The following is a 19,687-nucleotide window of genomic DNA, read 5'->3' as shown; positions in this document are numbered from 1 at the left end:
CAGAACAGCAGGAGACCAGGGCATGAGTATGACGAGAGCAATAGAGCAATGGTTGACACACTGGCTGCAGTGGCCAGAAGAGCTCATGCATGCAGGGCAAAGCTTCTGATCATGGGCGATTTTAACCACAAGGAGATCGACTGGGAGAAGTTGGAGCCACATGGGGGCCAAGATACATGGAGGGCTAAGATGATGGAGGTGGTACTGGAAAACTTCATGTACTAACACGTAAAGGACACTACGAGAGAGAGAGGAGAGGATGAGCCAGCAAGACTGGACTTAGTATTCACCTTGAGCAGTGCAGATATTGAGGACATCACATATGAAAGACCCCTTGGGGCCAGCGATCATGTGGTTTTGAGCTTCGAATACACAGTAGAGCTACAAGTGGAGGGGGAAGCAGAAAGGCCAGGACAAATGAAACCAAACTACAGGAAAGGGGACTACACGGGAATGAGGAACTTCCTGAACGAGGTTCAGTGGGACAGAGAACTGGCAGGGAAGCCAGTTAATGAGATGATGGAATATGTAGCAACAATATGCAAGGAGGCTGAGGAGAGGTTTGTACCCAAGGGAAACAGGAATAATGAAAAAGCCAGGATGAGCCCATAGTTCACCCGAAGGTGCAAGGAGGCAAAAACCAAGTGTGCTAGGGAATGGAAGAAATATAGAAGGCAAAGGACCCAGGAGAATAAGGAGAGCAGTCGTAGAGCCAGAAACGAATATGCACAAATAAGAAGGGAGGCCCAACGACAGTATGAAAACGACATAGCAGCGAAAGCCAAATCTGACCCGAAACTGTTATACAGCCACATCAGGAGGAAAACAACAGTCAAGGACCAGGTAATCAGGCTAAGGAAGGAAGGAGGAGAGACAACAAGAAATGACCGTGAAGTATGTGAGGAACTTAACAAGAGATTCAAAGAAGTGTTCACAGAGGAGACAGAAGGGGCTCCAGAGGGACGGAGAGGTGTGGCACATCACCAGGTGCTGGACACGGTACACACAACCGAGGAAGAAGTGAAGAGGCTTCTGAGTGAGCTAGATACCTCAAAGGCAATGGGGCCAGATAACATCTCCCCATGGGTACTGAGAGAGGGAGCAGAGGCGCTATGTGTACCCCTAACAACAATATTCAATACATCTATCGAAACAGGGAGATTGCCTGAGGCGTGGAAGACAGCAAATGTAGTCCCAATCTTTAAAAAAGGAGACAGACATGAAGCACTAAACTACAGACCAGTGTCACTGACATGTATAGTATGCAAAGTCATGGAGAAGATTATCAGGAGAAGAGTGGTGGAACACCTAGAAAGGAATGATCTCATCAACAGCACCCAACATGGTTTCAAGGACGGGAAATCCTGTGTCACAAACCTACTGGAGTTCTATGACAAGGTGACAGCAGTAAGACAAGAGAGAGAGGAGTGGGTGGATTGCATTTTCTTGGACTGCAAGAAGGCGTTTGACACAGTACCACACAAGAGATTAGTGCAAAAACTGGAGGACCAAGCAGGGATAACAGGGAAGGCACTACAATGGATCAGAGAATATTTGTCAGGAAGACAGAAGCGAGCAATGGTACGTGGCGAGGTGACCAGCGGGGTCCCACAGGGGTCAGTCCTAGGACCAGTACTGTTTCTGGTATTTGTGAACGACATGACAGAAGGAATAAACTCTGAGGTGTCACTGTTTGCAGATGACGTGAAGTTGATGAGAAGGATTCATTCGATCGAAGACCAGGCAGAACTACAAAGGGATCTGGACAGGCTACAGACCTGGTCCAGCAATTGGCTCCTGGAGTTCAATCCCACCAAGTGCAAAGTCATGAAGATTGGGGAAGGGCAAAGAAGACCGCAGACGGAGTACAGTCTAGGGGGCCCGAGACTACAAACCTCACTCAAGGAAAAAGATCTTGGGGTGAGTATAACACCAGGCACATCTCCTGAAGCGCACATCAATCAAATAACTGCTGCAGCATATGGGCGCCTGGCAAGCCTCAGAACAGCATTCCGACATCTTAATAAGGAGTCTTTCAGGACCCTGTACACCGTGTACGTTAGGCCCATATTGGAGTATGCGGCACCAGTTTGGAACCCACACCTAGCCAAGCATGTAAAAAAGCTAGAGAAAGTGCAAAGGTTTGCCACAAGACTAGTCCCAGAGCTAAGAGGTATGTCCTACGAGGAGAGGTTAAGGGAAATCAACCTGACGACACTGGAGGGCAGGAGAGATTGGGAGGACATGATAACGACTTACAAAATACTGAGAGGAATTGACAAGGTGGAAAAAGACAGGATGTTCCAGAGATGGGACACAGCAACAAGGGGACACAGTTGGAGGCTGAAGACACAGATGAATCACAGGGATGTTAGGAAGTATTTCTTCAGCCACAGAGTAGTCAGGAAGTGGAATAGTTTGGGAAGAGATGTAGTGGAGGCAGGATCCATACATAGCTTTAAGCAGAGGTACGATAAAGCTCATGGTTCAGGGAGAGTGACCTAGTAGCGACCAGTGAAGAGGCGGGGCCAGGAGCTAGAACTCGACCCCTGCAACCTCAACTAGGTGAGTACAACTAGATGAGTGAGTACACACACACACACACACACACATTCTCTCTGTCTATTGGACTCTGTTTCTCTATCCGTCATTTAATTTTCACTGCTGTTGTGTTTAATTTATGATGGTAATTAGGTGTGTGTGCGTATGTGTGTGTGCACTCACCTATATGTGTTGCAGGGGGTCGATACTCAGCTCCTGTGTGTACTCACCTATTTGTGGTTGCACGGGTCGATTCATAGCTCCTGCCTCCGCATCTTCACTGATTGCTGCTGGGTCCTTTCTCACTGCTCCATGAGCCTTATTCTACCTCGTCTTAAAGCTATGTATGGTTCCTGCCTCCACTACCTCACTTTCTAGGCTATTCCACTCCCTGACAACTCTATGACTGAAGAAATACTTCCTGACATCTCTTTGACTCATCTGGGTCTTCAACTCCTAACTGTGACCCCTTGTTTCTGTGTCCCATCTCTGGAACATCCTGTCTTTGTCCACCTTGTTTATTCCACGCGGTATTTTATATGTAGTTATCATGTCTCCCCTGACCCTCCTGTCCTCCAGTGTCGTTAGTCTAATTTCCCTCAACCTTTCTTCATAGGACATTCCCTTTACCTCTGGAACTAACCTTGTCGCAAACCTTTGCACTTTCTCTAATTTCTTAACGTGCTTGACCCGGTGCGGGTTCCAAACAGGTGCTGCATACTCCAGTATGGACCTGACGTACACGGTGTACAGTGTCTTGAAAGATTCCTTACTTAGGTATCGGGATGCTGTGTGTGTGCGCGCGCGCGCAGTGTTTGACCTTCAGTATTACAAGTATCACATAAATTTTTTAAATTTCCACTGTTTGACGCACTGGTTACCTCTTACTACCTCTACCTCTTACTACCTCTACCTCTTACTACCTCTACCTCTTACTACCTCTACCTCTTACTACCTCTACCTCTTACTACTTCTTATTACCTCTACCTCTTACTACTTCTTATTACCTTTACCTCTTACTACTTCTTATTACCTCTACCTCTTACTACTTCTACCTCTTACTACCTCTACCTCTTACTACTTCTTATTACCTCTACCTCTTACTACTTCTTATTACCTTTACCTCTTACTACTTCTTATTACCTTTACCTCTTACTACTTCTTATTACTTCTACCTCTTACTACTTATTACCTCTACCTCTTACTACTTCTTATTACCTCTACCTCTTACTACTTCTTATTACCTCTACCTCTTACTACTTCTTATTACCTCTACCTCTTACTACTTCTACCTCTTACTACCTCTACCTCTTACTACTTCTTACTACCTCTACCTCTTACTACTTCTTATTACCTCTACCTCTTGGTGTAGTTGAGAGTATTGTAGTACGGGTGTAGCAGCAGCAGCAGTGTGACTGAGTCAGTACCTCACGTGTCTCAGTCTGACTGTCATAACAACAGTCTGTGACTGTTGTTATGGTTATGTCTTGTTAGCAGTAATCTAAAACCAAGACAACAGTCTGTGGCTGTCATAACAACAGTCTGTGACTGTTGTTATGGTTATGTCTTGTTAGCAGTAATCTAAAACCAAGACAACAGTGCATTAGTGTTCGCAATAAAGCTAACAGAATTCTTGGCTTCATATCTAGAAGTATAAATAATAGAAGTCCTCAGGTTGTTCTTCAACACTATATATCCTTGGTTAGGCCTCATTTAGACTATGCTGCACAGTTCTGGTCACCGTATTACAGAATAGATATAAATTCTCTGGTAAACGTACAGAGGAGGATGACAAAGATGATCCCATGTATCAGAAATCTTCCCTGTGAGGATAGACCGAGGGCCCTGAATCTGCACTCTCTCGAAAGGTGTAGAATTAGGGGGGATATGATGGAGGTGTATAAATGGAAAACAGGAATAAATAAAGGGGATGTAAATAGTGTGCTGAAAATTTCCAGCCAAGACAGGACTCGCAGCAATGGTTTCAAGTTGGAAAAATTCAGACTCAGGAAGGATATAGGAAAGCCCTGGTTTGGTAATAGAGTTGTGGATGAGTGGAACAAACTCCCGAGCACAGATATTGAGGCTAAAACATTGTGTAGTTTTAAAAATAGGTTAGATAAATACATGAGTGGGTGTGGGTGGGTGTGAGTTGGACCTGACTAGCTTGTGCTGCTGGGTCTGGTGCAGTGCTCCTTCCTTGAGTGGAGATGACCAGACTGGGTGGGTCATTGGGCTAATCCGAGGGGGTATGGACCTGCTCCTCATGGGTCAGTAGGCCTGTTGCAGTGTTATTTCTTTCTTATGTTCTTATGTATGTGACTGTCCTAACAGTCTAGGACACACTTTTCACATACCCTTTTTCAGCATTATTAATAATTATTTACAATGGGTAAGTGGAGAAGAATCTGCGTGAATCACGTGTCGTAAGAGGCGACTATAATGCCGCGAGCAAGGTGCTAGTGACACCTTCTCCTGTATACATTACCAAAGTTAAAAAGAAAAGCTTTCGTTTTTCTTTTCGGGTCACCCTGCCTCGGTGGTCACCCTGCCTCGGTGGTCACCCTGCCTCGGTGGTCACCCTGCCTCGGTGGTCACCCTGCCTCGGTGGTCACCCTGCCTCGGTGGTCACCCTGCCTCGGTGGTCACCCTGCCTCGGTGGTCACCCTGCCTCGGTGGTCACCCTGCCTCGGTGGTCACCATGCCTCGGTGGTCACCCTGCCTTGGTGGTCACCCTGCCTCGGCGGTCACCCTGCCTCGGTGGTCATCTTGCCTCGGTGGTCACCCTGCCTTGGTGGTCACCCTGCCTTGGTGGTCACCCTGCCTTGGTGGTCACCCTGCCTTGGTGGTCACCCTGCCTCGGTGGTCACCCTGCCTTGGTAGCCACCCTGCCTCGGTGGTCACCCTGCCTCGGTGGTCACCCTGCCTTGGTGGTCATCCTGCCTTGGTGGTCACCCTGCCTCGGTGGTCACCCTGCCTTGGTGGTCACCCTGCCTCGGTGGTCACCCTGCCTCGGTGGTCACCCTGCCTCGGTGGTCATCCTGCCTCGGTGGTCACCCTGCCTTCGTGGTCACCCTGCCTTGGTGGTCACCCTGCCTCGGTGGTCACCCTGCCTCGGTGGTCACCCTGCCTCGGTGGTCACCCTGCCTCGGTGGTCACCCTGCCTCGGTGGTCACCCTGCCTCGGTGGTCACCCTGCCTCGGTGGTCATCCTGCCTCGGTGGTCACCCTGCCTTGGTGGTCACCCTGCCTTGGTGGTCACCCTGCCTCGGTGGTCACCCTGCCTCGGTGGTCATCCTGCCTCGGTGGTCACCCTGCCTTGGTGGTCACCCTGCCTTGGTGGTCACCCTGCCTCGGTGGTCACCCTGCCTCGGTGGTCACCCTGCCTCGGTGGTCACCCTGCCTCGGTGGTCACCCTGCCTCGGTGGTCACCCTGCCTCGGTGGTCACCCTGCCTCGGTGGTCACCCTGCCTCGGTGGTCACCCTGCCTCGGTGGTCACCCTGCCTCGGTGGTCACCCTGCCTCGGTGGTCACCCTGCCTCGGTGGTCACCCTGCCTCGGTGGTCACCCTGCCTCGGTGGTCACCCTGCCTCGGTGGGATACGGCTGGTGTATTAAAAAAATATTTGGGAAATATGCAACATGACAATCACTTAATTTAAGATTTACAAGAGAATAACTTTTAGATTGTGATTCTTTGTTAGTGAGAAGCATGACAAGTTGACCCTTAAGTCCAACCTGAGCGATCCTAAGGCGGGTAGTGGGGGGGTGGGGGGGTGAGACTACTAGCCTGTCTGAGAGTATCTGAGAGGTGGGGAGGATAGGTAGTGGGTGCAGGGGTGGGTCTAGCCTGTGTCTGAGAGGTGGGGAGGATAGGTAGTGGGTGCAGGGGTAGGTCTAGCCTGTGTCTGAGAGGTGGGGAGGATAGGTAGTGGGTGCAGGGGTGGGTCTAGCCTGTGTCTGAGAGGTGGGGAGGATAGGTAGTGGGTGCAGGGGTGGGTCTAGCCTGTGTCTGAGAGGTGGGGAGGATAGGTAGTGGGTGCAGGGGTGGGTCTAGCCTGTGTCTGAGAGGTGGGGAGGATAGGTAGTGGGTGCAGGGGTGGGTCTAGCCTGTGTCTGAGAAGTGGGGAGGATAGGTAGGGTGTGCAGGGGTGGGTCTAGCCTGTGTCTGAGAGGTGGGGAGGATAGGTAGTGGGTGCAGGGGTGGGTCTAGCCTGTGTCTGAGAGGTGGGGAGGATAGGTAGTGGGTGCAGGGGTGGGTCTAGCCTGTGTCTGAGAAGTGGGGAGGATAGGTAGGGTGTGCAGGGGTGGGTCTAGCCTGTGTCTGAGAGGTGGGGAGGATAGGTAGTGGGTGCAGGGGTGGGTCTAGCCTGTGTCTGAGAGGTGGGGAGGATAGGTAGTGGGTGCAGGGGTGGGTCTAGCCTGTGTCTGAGAGGTGGGGAGGATAGGTAGTGGGTGCAGGGGTGGGTCTAGCCTGTGTCTGAGAGGTGGGGAGGATAGGTAGTGGGTGCAGGGGTGGGTCTAGCCTGTGTCTGAGAAGTGGGGAGGATAGGTAGGGTGTGCAGGGGTGGGTCTAGCCTGTGTCTGAGAGGTGGGGAGGATAGGTAGTGGGTGCAGGGGTGGGTCTAGCCTGTGTCTGAGAGGTGGGGAGGATAGGTAGTGGGTGCAGGGGTGGGTCTAGCCTGTGTCTGAGAAGTGGGGAGGATAGGTAGGGTGTGCAGGGGTGGGTCTAGCCTGTGTCTGAGAGGTGGGGAGGATAGGTAGTGGGTGCAGGGGTGGGTCTAGCCTGTGTCTGAGAGGTGGGGAGGATAGGTAGGGTGTGCAGGGGTGGATCTAGCCTGTGTCTGAGAGGTGTGGAGGATAGGTAGTGGGTGCAGGGGTGGGTCTAGCCTGTGTCTGAGAGGTGGGGAGGATAGGTAGTGGGTGCAGGGGTGGGTCTAGCCTGTGTCTGAGAGGTGGGGAGGATAGGTAGGGTGTGCAGGGGTGGGTCTAGCCTGTGTCTGAGAAGTGGGGAGGATAGGTAGGGTGTGCAGGGGTGGGTCTAACCTGTGTCTGAGAAGTGGGGAGGATAGGTAGGGTGTGCAGGGGTAGGTCTAGCCTGTGTCTGAGAGGTGGGGAGGATAGGTAGGGTGTGCAGGGGTGGGTCTAGCCTGTCTGAGAGGTGGGGAGGATAGGTAGGGTGTGCAGGGGTGGGTCTAGCCTGTGTCTGAGAGGTGGGGAGGATAGGTAGGGTGTGCAGGGGTGGGTCTAGCCTGTGTCTGAGAGGTGGGGAGGATAGGTAGGGTGTGCAGGGGTGGGTCTAGCCTGTGTCTGAGAGGTGGGGAGGATAGGTAGGGTGTGCAGGGGTGGGTCTAGCCTGTCTGAGAGGTGTGGAGGATAGGTAGGGTGTGCAGGGGTGGGTCTAGCCTGTCTGAGTGTGTCTGAGAGATGGGGAGGATGGGTAGGGTGTGCAGGGGTGAGAGGTGGGATGGATAGGGTGTGCAGGGGTGAGAGGTGGGATGGATAGGGTGTGCAGGGGTGAGAGGTGGGATGGATAGGGTGTGCAGGGGTGAGAGGTGGGATGGATAGGGTGTGCAGGGGTGAGAGGTGGGATGGATAGGGGGTACAGGGGTGAGAGGTGGGTAGAGGGGTGACAGTTGTGAGTGTGTTGTAGTAGTCATGGAGAGTTATGAGAAATTAAGGCAGGTTAGTTAATTGTTTAATATTGTAAGTGATAAATAATATTAATCTTGGCACTTGTATCAGTCAACTGTGGCACTGTTGTGGCACTGTTGTAGCATGTTGTGGCGCTGTTGTATGTTGTGGCACTGTTGTATGTTGTGGTACTGTTGTATGTTGTGGTACTATTGTTGCATGTTGTGGCACTGTTGTTGCATGATGTGGCACTGTTGTTGCATGTTGTGGCACTTTTGTTGCATGTTGTGGCACTTTTGTTGCATGTTGTGGCACTGTTGTTGCATGTTGTGGCACTGTTGTAGCATGTTGTGGCGCTGTTGTATGTTGTGGCACTGTTGTATGTTGTGGCACTGTTGTTGCATGTTGTGGCACTGTTGTTGCATGTTGTGGCGTTGTTGTATGTTGTGGCACTGTTGTATGTTGAGGCACTGTTGTTGCATGTTGTGGCACTGTTGTAGCATGTTGTGGCGCTGTTGTATGTTGTGGCACTGCTGTATGTTGTGGCACTGTTGTTGCATGTTGTGGCACTGTTGTATGTTGTGGCATTGTTGTATGTAGTGGCACTGTTGTTGTATGTTGTGGCACTGTTATTGCATGTTGTGGCACTGTTGTATGTTGTGGCACTGTTATTGCATGTTGTGGCACTGTTGCATGTTGTGGCACTGTTGTAGCATGTTGTGGCGCTGTTGTATGTTGTGGCACTGCTGTATGTTGTGGCACTGTTGTTGCATGTTGTGGCACTGTTGTATGTTGTGGCATTGTTGTTGTATGTAGTGGCACTGTTGTTGTATGTTGTGGCACTGTTATTGCATGTTGTGGCACTGTTGTTGTATGTTGTGGCACTGTTATTGCATGTTGTGGCACTGTTGCATGTTAGGGCACTGTTATATGTTGTGGCACTGTTGTTGCATGTTGTGGCACTGTTGTTGCATGTTTGGCACTGTTGTTGCATATTTGGCACTGTTGTTGCATGTTGTGGCACTGTTGTTGCATGTTGTGGCACTTTTGTTGCATGCTGAGGCACTGTTGTTGCGTGTTGTGGCACTGTTGTATGTTGTGGCACTGTTGTTGCATGTTGTGGCACTGTTGTATGTTGTGGCACTGTTGTTGCATGTTGTGGCACTGTTGTATGTTGTGGCACTGATGTTGCATGTTGTGGCACTGTTGTTGCATGTTGTGGCACTGTTGCATGTTGTGGCACTGTTGTATGTTGTGGCACTGTTGTTGCATGTTGTGGCACTGTTGTTGCATGTTGTGGCACTGCTGTTGCATGTTGTGGCACTGTTGTATGTTGTGGCACTGTTGTTGCATGTTGTGGCACTGTTGTTGTATGTTGTGGCACTGATGTTGCATGTTGTGGCACTGTTGTTGCATGTTGTGGCACTGTTGTTGCATGTTGTGGCACTGTTGTATGTTGTGGCACTGTTGTTGCATGTTGTGGCACTGTTGTTGCATGTTGTGCCACTGTTGTTGCATGTCGTGACACAGTGTGGTGCTCCACACTGGTGCTCCACGCTGGTACTCCACGCTGGTGCTCCACATTGGTGCTCCACACTGGTACTTCACGTTGGTGCTCCACGCTGGTGCTCCACGCTGGTGCTCCACGCTGGTGCTCCACACTGGTGCTCCACGCTGGGTCTTCATACTTGTGCTCCACACTGGTACTTCACGTTGGTGCTCCACGCTGGTGCTCCACGCTGGGTCTTCATACTTGTGCTCCACACTGGTACTTCACGTTGGTGCTCCACGCTGGTGCTCCACGCTGGTGCTCCACATTGGTGCTCCACACTGGTGCTCCACACTGGTGCTCCACGCTGGGTCTTCATACTTGTGCTCCGCACTGGTGCTTCACGTTGGTGCTCCACGCTGGTGCTCCACACGGGTGCTCCACGCTGGGTCTTCATACTTGTGCTCCACACTGGTACTTCACGTTGGTGCTCCACGCTGGTGCTCCACGCTGGTGTTCCACACTGGTGCTCCACACTGATGCTCCACACTGGTACTTCACACTGGTGCTCCACACTGGTGCTCCACACTGGTACTTCACACTGGTGCTCCACACCGGTACTTCACACTGGTGCTCCACGCTGGTGCTCCACACTGGTACTTCACGCTGGTGCTCCACACTGGTGCTCCACACTGGTGCTCCACACTGGTGCTCCACACTGGTATTTCACGTTGGTGCTCCACATTGGTCCTTCACACTGGTGCTCCACACTGGTACTTCACGCTGGTGCTCCACACTGGTACTTCACACTGGTGCTCCACACTGGTGCTCCACACTGGTGCTCCACACTGGTGCTCCACACTGGTGCTCCACACTGGTGCTCCACACTGGTGTTCCACACTGGTGCTCCACACTGGTACTTCACACTGGTGCTCCACACTGGTGCTCCACACTGGTACTTCAATCTGGTGCTCTACACTGGTGCTCCACACTGGTGCTCAACACTGGTGCTCCACACTGGTACTTCACACTGGTGCTCCACACTGGTACTTCACACTGGTGCTCAACACTGGTGCTCCACACTGGTGCTTCACGCTGGTGCTCCACACTGGTGCTCCACACTGGTGCTCCACACTGGTACTTCACACTGGTGCTCCACACTGGTACTTCACACTGGTGCTCCACACTGGTGCTCCACACTGGTGCTCCACACTGGTACTTCACGCTGGTGCTCCACACTGGTACTTCACGCTGGTGCTCCACACTAGTACTTCACACTGGTGCTCCACACTGGTCCTTCACACTGGTGCTCCACACTGGTACTTCACACTGGTGCTCCACACTGGTGCTCCACACTGGTGCTCCACCCTGGTGCTCCACCCTGGTGCTCCACACCGGTACTTCACACTGGTGTTCCACACTGGTACTTCACACTGGTGCTCCACACTGGTGCTCCACACTGATACTTCACATTGGTGTTCCACACTGATACTTCACGCTGGTGCTCCACACTGGTACTTCACACTGGTGCTCCACACTGGTACTTCACACTGGTGCTCCTCACTGGTACTTCACACTGGTGCTCCACACTGGTGTTTCACACTGGTGCTCCACACTGGTACTTCACACTGGTGCTCCACACTGGTACTTCACACTGGTGCTCCACACTGGTGCTCCACACTGGTGCTCCACACTGGTCCTTCACACTCGTGCTCCACACTAGTACTTCACACTGGTGCTCCACACTGGTCCTTCACACTGGTGCTCCACACTGGTACTTCACACTGGTGCTCCACCCTGGTGCTCCACACTGGTGCTCCACACTGGTACTTCACACTGGTGCTACACACTGGTACTTCACACTGGTACTTCACACTGGTGCTACACACTGGTACTTCACACTGGTGCTCCATACTGGTACTTCACACTGGTGCTCCACACTGGTACTTCACACTGGTGCTCCACACTGGTACTTCACACTGGTGCTACACACTGGTACTTCACACTGGTGCTCCACACTGGTGCTCCACACTGGTACTTCACACTGGTGCTCCACACCGGTACTTCACACTGGTGCTCCACGCTGGTGCTCCACACTGGTACTTCACGCTGGTGCTCCACACTGGTGCTCCACACTGGTGCTCCACACTGGTGCTCCACACTGGTATTTCACGTTGGTGCTCCACATTGGTCCTTCACACTGGTGCTCCACACTGGTACTTCACGCTGGTGCTCCACACTGGTACTTCACACTGGTGCTCCACACTGGTGCTCCACACTGGTGCTCCACACTGGTGCTCCACACTGGTGCTCCACACTGGTGCTCCACACTGGTGTTCCACACTGGTGCTCCACACTGGTACTTCACACTGGTGCTCCACACTGGTGCTCCACACTGGTACTTCAATCTGGTGCTCTACACTGGTGCTCCACACTGGTGCTCAACACTGGTGCTCCACACTGGTACTTCACACTGGTGCTCCACACTGGTACTTCACACTGGTGCTCAACACTGGTGCTCCACACTGGTGCTTCACGCTGGTGCTCCACACTGGTGCTCCACACTGGTGCTCCACACTGGTACTTCACACTGGTGCTCCACACTGGTACTTCACACTGGTGCTCCACACTGGTGCTCCACACTGGTGCTCCACACTGGTACTTCACGCTGGTGCTCCACACTGGTACTTCACGCTGGTGCTCCACACTAGTACTTCACACTGGTGCTCCACACTGGTCCTTCACACTGGTGCTCCACACTGGTACTTCACACTGGTGCTCCACACTGGTGCTCCACACTGGTGCTCCACCCTGGTGCTCCACCCTGGTGCTCCACACCGGTACTTCACACTGGTGTTCCACACTGGTACTTCACACTGGTGCTCCACACTGGTGCTCCACACTGATACTTCACATTGGTGTTCCACACTGATACTTCACGCTGGTGCTCCACACTGGTACTTCACACTGGTGCTCCACACTGGTACTTCACACTGGTGCTCCTCACTGGTACTTCACACTGGTGCTCCACACTGGTGTTTCACACTGGTGCTCCACACTGGTACTTCACACTGGTGCTCCACACTGGTACTTCACACTGGTGCTCCACACTGGTGCTCCACACTGGTGCTCCACACTGGTCCTTCACACTCGTGCTCCACACTAGTACTTCACACTGGTGCTCCACACTGGTCCTTCACACTGGTGCTCCACACTGGTACTTCACACTGGTGCTCCACCCTGGTGCTCCACACTGGTGCTCCACACTGGTACTTCACACTGGTGCTACACACTGGTACTTCACACTGGTACTTCACACTGGTGCTACACACTGGTACTTCACACTGGTGCTCCATACTGGTACTTCACACTGGTGCTCCACACTGGTACTTCACACTGGTGCTCCACACTGGTACTTCACACTGGTGCTACACACTGGTACTTCACACTGGTGCTCCACACTGGTGCTCCACACTGGTACTTCACACTGGTGCTCCACACTGGTACTTCACACTGGTGCTCCACACTGGTACTTCACACTGGTGCTCCACCCTGGTGCTCCACACTGGTGCTCCACACTGGTGCTACACACTGGTACTTCACACTGGTGCTCCACACTGGTGCTCCACACTGGTACTTCACACTGGTGCTCCACACTGGTACTTCACACTGGTGCTCCACACTGGTACTTCACACTGGTGCTCCACCCTGGTGCTCCACACTGGTGCTCCACACTGGTACTTCACACTGGTGCTACACACTGGTACTTCACACTGGTGCTCCACACTGGTGCTCCACACTGGTACTTCAAACTGGTGCTCCACACTGGTGCTCCACACTGGTACTTCACACTGGTGCTCCACACTGGTCCTTCACACTGGTGCTCCACACTGGTACTTCACACTGGTGCTCCACACTGGTACTTCACACTGGTGCTCCACACTGGTCCTTCACACTGGTGCTCCACACTGGTACTTCACACTGGTGCTCCACACTGGTACTTCACACTGGTGCTCCACACTGGTCCTTCACACTGGTGCTCCACACTGGTACTTCACACTGGTGCTCCACACTGGTGCTCCACCCTGGTGCTCCACACTGGTGCTCCACACTGGTACTTCACACTGGTGTTCCACACTGGTACTTCACACTGGTGCTCCACACTGGTGCTCCACACTGATACTTCACACTGGTGCTCCACACTGGTACTTCACACTGGTGCTCCACACTGGTGCCCCACACTGGTACTTCACACTGGTGCTCCACACTGATACTTCACACTGGTGCTCCACACTGGTACTTCACACTGGTGCTCCACACTGGTGCTCCACACTGGTACTTCACGCTGGTGCTCCACACTGGTGCTCCACACATTAAGACGACATATACTGTACATAGTGAACTGAATGATTCCTTGGTAAGGTTCCTGAAAGCTAATCTTTGATTAGCCAGATGAACATGTGTCGCAGATGCAATACATGTATGTGTAGGTGAGTGTACACACGAGTGTGCACACACATGTGTGAGTGTAAACACAAGTGTGTTTACACTCACACATGTGTGTGTAAACTCACTTGTGTAAACACAAGTGTACCTGCCAATATTTGTAAACGCGAATCTGTGCGGATATGACCGTGTAAACACGAGTGTGCGATTGTTCGTGCGTTTATACACACGTGTGTGTGTGTGTGTGTGTGTGTGTGTGTGTGTGTGTGTGTGTGTGGAGTTGAACTTGAGAGGGGAAACTATAGCAAAGTACAGGAACAATGTTGAAATCGCTTCGGGAGGAAATCACAGAGAGGGAAGGTATGAAAAATATGAAGTGTGAAGTGAGGAGTGAAAGATGAGAAGTGAGAGAGAAGAGATGAGGAAGGAGAGGTGAGAGAGGAGGGGTGAGGAATTAGAGGTAAAAGAGAATGAGTGAGATAGAAGTGAAAGAGGAGGGGTTATAGGGGGAGGGATGAGAGGGCAGAAGGGATAGAGAAAGGAGAGGTGAGAGAGAATGAGAGAGGAGAGGTGAGAGAGAATAAGTGAGAGAGGAGAGGTGAGAGAGAATAAGTGAGAGAGGAGAGGTGAGAGAGAATAAGTGAGAGAGGAGAGGTGAGAGAGAATGAGTGAGAGAGAATGAGTGAGAGAGGAGAGGTGAGAGAGAATGAGTGAGAGAGGAGAGGTGATTTATTTATTTTAAAAATGGTAAACCTACAGGGAGGCATTCAAATTCGAGCCAAGGAAGAGGAGAGGCGAGAGAGGGCAGGATGCAGAAGAGAGGCTTGAACAGACTTAAAGAAGGATAGAGAAAAAGTAACGTGATAAACACATGAAGAGAAATGAGAGGAGAAAAGGTAATGGCAGACACGTGCGAGTCTTTGGTTACATCAGATAATCAGAAGTTATGTTCCTTACCACAAGCAAACTTTTCCTTTCCTCTCTTCTCCATCTTTACTCTCTTCTCTTTCTTATTTCTCCATGCATTTTCTTCTTCAGTGTTTTTCTAAAATTAGTTGTTTCAGTAACAAGCTGCCAGTTGTCTCTAGCTTCTGGATACGTATAATGAGGGAAGAGTGGTTAATATTTTGTATACCCAACATACTATCATACTCACCTCCATTGATAAAAAAAATATAACTGAGCAAAAACTACAAACTGGGATAAATAACTCAAGAACAGACCACAAACTATACACTGATACTTACTAGTGTAACAAGGAAGTCTAAACAAGTATATTATGCCAACAGGTTGAATGAAATATAAAAGGGACATGAAAAAGATCTGGAAAACACTCTTCCAGATCCTGGGCTCTCGAAAATTGACCAAACCCAGAGATATTGTCTTATCTAAACCAGAAGAAGGTCACGTCCAGCCTGCTCAAACATTCAACTTGCTAAATGATTTCTTCTCTACTATAGTATCAAATCTAACCAGAACAATCTCAAGTAACAATGTCCAAGTGAGCGACTTCCTTCCTGGAAATTTGACAAATTATCTGTATTTAACTTCAACTAATCCTAATTAGATCACTTCGATAATAAATTCACTGAAAAATCAAGGCAGGAAACTTAGCTAATTTATCACCGATAAAGTACAAAAAAATACTTTTGTGTTGTCACCCACCATTGCAAACTTATTCAGTAGATTATTACTAATCAAAATTTTCCCAATAATGCTTAAGATATCAAGGATTTCGTTAATACATGAAGGAGACCCAATTGATGTAAAATATTATAGACCAATATGTAACTTGTCAATGTCGTTTAAAATCTTCCTAAAAATAATTCATAAATTAGTTTACTCTTTCCTGGTGTCCCATAATATACTCGACCCTTGCCAGTTTGTTTTCAGGCCAAGAAAAAAAAATACAAATGATACAATTTTAAAAATGCTTGACTTAATTTATATGCTTCTTTATATAACGATATCCACTAGGCTTCTTCCTAGACGTTAGGAAAGCTTTCAGTGCAGCAGACCACGGCATCCTATATCTTCAACTAGAACATACTTAAAATACTACCTTAACATCACTCACCAATGTATCTCCATTGAGGACATAGCCTCGTCAACTCGACCTTCCAACATAGGGGTGCCTCTGGGCAATGTTCTCAGCCCTCTGCTTTTCCTCATACATATCAAGGATCTTACATATGCATCTCAGGTACTCAGACCTGCTCTGTTTGCCCCTCAAGGGAGGTTCCTTGACGCTGGTGAGGGGCTCTTGATTTAGGGAATTGGATCTGTGCTCCGGTTCCTTGAATTGATCCTGAATATTTTAGATACCCCCCCCCATGCGCTGTATAATCCTACGGGTTTAGCGCTCCCCATAATTATATAAAAGAATTATGGTCTGTTTACAGATAAGACAAGTTTTGTCATGTCCCACTTAAATCCGAATTCTTTCACTACCACTGTTAATGAGGAGTTCGTAAAGATGTCTACTTGCATGACTGTCAGGAAACTCACTCTTAATATTGACAAGACCTTTTACATGAAGTTTGGTATGAGAGCTGCAGACGTCCAACTAAATATAATGATTAATGACTCTCACATTGCAAGACAAAAAGATGGGATTTTTTTTTTTTAGATCTGCACCTTGACAGCAACTTGAAATTCACGACCCACATCCAGCACACAACAAAGACGATCTGCAGAATAGCAGACATCCTCTTTAAGACACGTTACTACGTACCTCAGACAGCAGTGCCACTCTTTAACCTATCCCTACCTCGCCTATTGTATTTGTTCCTGGTGATCTACTACAGCAGATCACCTAAATGACAACAGCGGCTGTACGAACGATGACCCAGTCTAGTGTCAGGCAACACAAGCTCCGACCCTTCGGAAATTTAAGCATTCACTCATACTACTGTGAATGCTATATATACAGGGGAATATATTCAAATACAAACCCTGCTCTGAATGTCTTCCTGGATAACTGCAACATAACTCATTAACATAATAAAAGACAACACAAACCTCTCTGATATCCACCATATATGACTCACCCCGTGTAAAATATCCACCATATATGACTCACCCCGTGTAAAATATCCACCATATATGACTCACCCCGTGTAAAATATCCACCATATATGACTCACCCCGTGTAACATATCCACCATATATGACTAACCCCGTGTAAAATATCCACCATATATGACTCACCCCGTGTAAAATATCCACCATATATGACTCACCCCGTGTAAAATCTTGACGCACATAAAAGGCCCTGAAATCTGGAACACTCTACCTGAAGATTCCAAAGGTTCTCTGTCTATCAACTACTTCAAAGCTGCTGTTAAAAAATACCTTTATACCTGACTGTGATCCTGACTACAATACACTATGACAAACAGATCCTGAAACCTGCTTGTTTTCCTCCAATCCTGTCCTTGTTCTTCTTGTTTCAGCTTCATTCTTTCAACTCCCAAGCTCGTCTGCCATCCCTTCCTTCACACATAACTACAGTTATAATTCTCACACAACAATTACAATATCACAATAGTTTGCACTACAGTTTAACTAGTACCACTCAAACTGTTTAACCAGACAATAATATACTTTATTAATTACCTAGTAACTTGTATCTATTTCAAGTTCCTACTTATAATGTATATTATATCCCTAGAGAGAGAAAATAAAGCGATGTCAATTTTAATTACCGTAAAGTCTAAGTTCTGCCAGAGATGTTGTATATTCCATGGAGTTTCAAATTATTGTATGTACTGTACAGTAATACCGAAATATAAACTAGGATTTGGATTGGAATAATGTATTTAAGAAATAATACAAACTTAGGAAAAATCTCTTTACTGAAAAAGAATCGAGAAAATATCCTGGTCATAAACGAAAGTATTTTAGTTATTGTTCAAGATTGCAGCCTTCAGTGTTCTTGTAAAGTTACAGTAGTTGTGAGTTAATGTTAAGGCTGCCTGAAATACTCTGCTGCATAACCAGGGCCTTTTTCTTAAGTTATACCTGTGATGCTAACTAAACCTATATTAGTTGTGATATACCTTGTAAAACTGAAGATTATTATTATTATTATTATTATTGTTTTTGTTGTTGCTGTCATTATTATTATTGCTGTTGTTGCTGTTGTTATCGTTATTATTATTATTGCTATTATTATTATTATTAACCATGGTGACGGAAAATCGCAGCACTAGCTGACCGAGAACATATATTGGCAGGAAAATTTCCTGGTGTCTGCAATCATGGAAGAGATGAGAAGATGGCAGCCGCCAGGGAAGTGATAGCTGCCATAAATCTTGCATATATTTTTATCCTGGAATATATTGCAGAGTGGGAATAGTTACGTGGACAGGGGCCAAACACCTAGGGGATGATGACATCCTTGTACAGTGAAGGATCCACATGATGTCACGACCGTCACATGATGTCACAACCTCCACATGATGTCACGACCTCCACAAGACCTCACAAACCAGGGAGGTGTTGCGCTAATTGCTGTAGTTCATAGTTGATTTAATAAGAGATATGACTACATGTTGCTTACCTGGATTGTTATGTGGCTTTTGACAGTTCTGTGCAGAAGATCATTAAAGTGTCAGCTGGTGGTACTGAGGCACAACATTAAAGTGTCAGCTGGTGGTACTGAGGCACAACATTAAAGTGTCAGCTGGTGGTACTGAGGCACAACATTAAAGTGTCAGCTGGTGGTACTGAGGCACAACATTAAAGTGTCAGCAGGTGGTACTGAGACACAACATTAAAGTGTCAGCTGGTGGTACTGAGGCACAACATTAAAGTGTCAGCTGGTGGTACTGAGGCACAACATTAAAGTGTCAGCTGGTGGTACTGAGGCACAACATTAAAGTGTCAGCTGGTGGTACTGAGGCACAACATTAAAGTGTCAGCAGGTGGTACTGAGGCACAACATTAAAAGTGTCAGCAGGTGGTACTGAGGCACAACATTAAAGTGTCAGCTGGTGGTACTGAGGCACAACATTAAAGTGTCAGCAGGTGGTACTGAGACACAACATTAAAGTGTCAGCTGGTGGTACTGAGGCACAACATTAAAGTGTCAGCTGGTGGTAATGAGGCACAACATTAAAGTGTCAGCTGGTGGTAATGAGGCACAACATTAAAGTGTCAGCTGGTGGTACTGAGGCACAACATTAAAGTGTCAGCAGGTGGTAATGAGGCACAACATTAAAGTGTCAGCTGGTGGTACTGAGGCACAACATTAAAGTGTCAGCAGGTGGTAATGAGGCACAACATTAAAGTGTCAGCAGGTGGTACTGAGGCACAACATTAAAGTGTCAGCTGGTGGTACTGAGGCACAACATTAAAGTGTCAGCAGGTGGTAATGAGGCACAACATTAAAGTGTCAGCTGGTGGTACTGAGACACAACATTAAAGTGTCAGCAGGTGGTACTGAGACACAACATTAAAGTGTCAGCAGGTGGTAATGAGGCACAACATTAAAGTGTCAGCAGGTGGTACTGAGGCACAACATTAAAGTGTCAGCTGGTGGTAATGAGGCACAACATTAAAGTGTCAGCTGGTGG

This window comes from Cherax quadricarinatus, chromosome 30 (genome assembly GCF_038502225.1).
Source record: "Cherax quadricarinatus isolate ZL_2023a chromosome 30, ASM3850222v1, whole genome shotgun sequence".
NCBI lineage: Eukaryota > Metazoa > Arthropoda > Malacostraca > Decapoda > Parastacidae > Cherax > Cherax quadricarinatus.
This window is presented reverse-complemented; position numbering follows the sequence as displayed.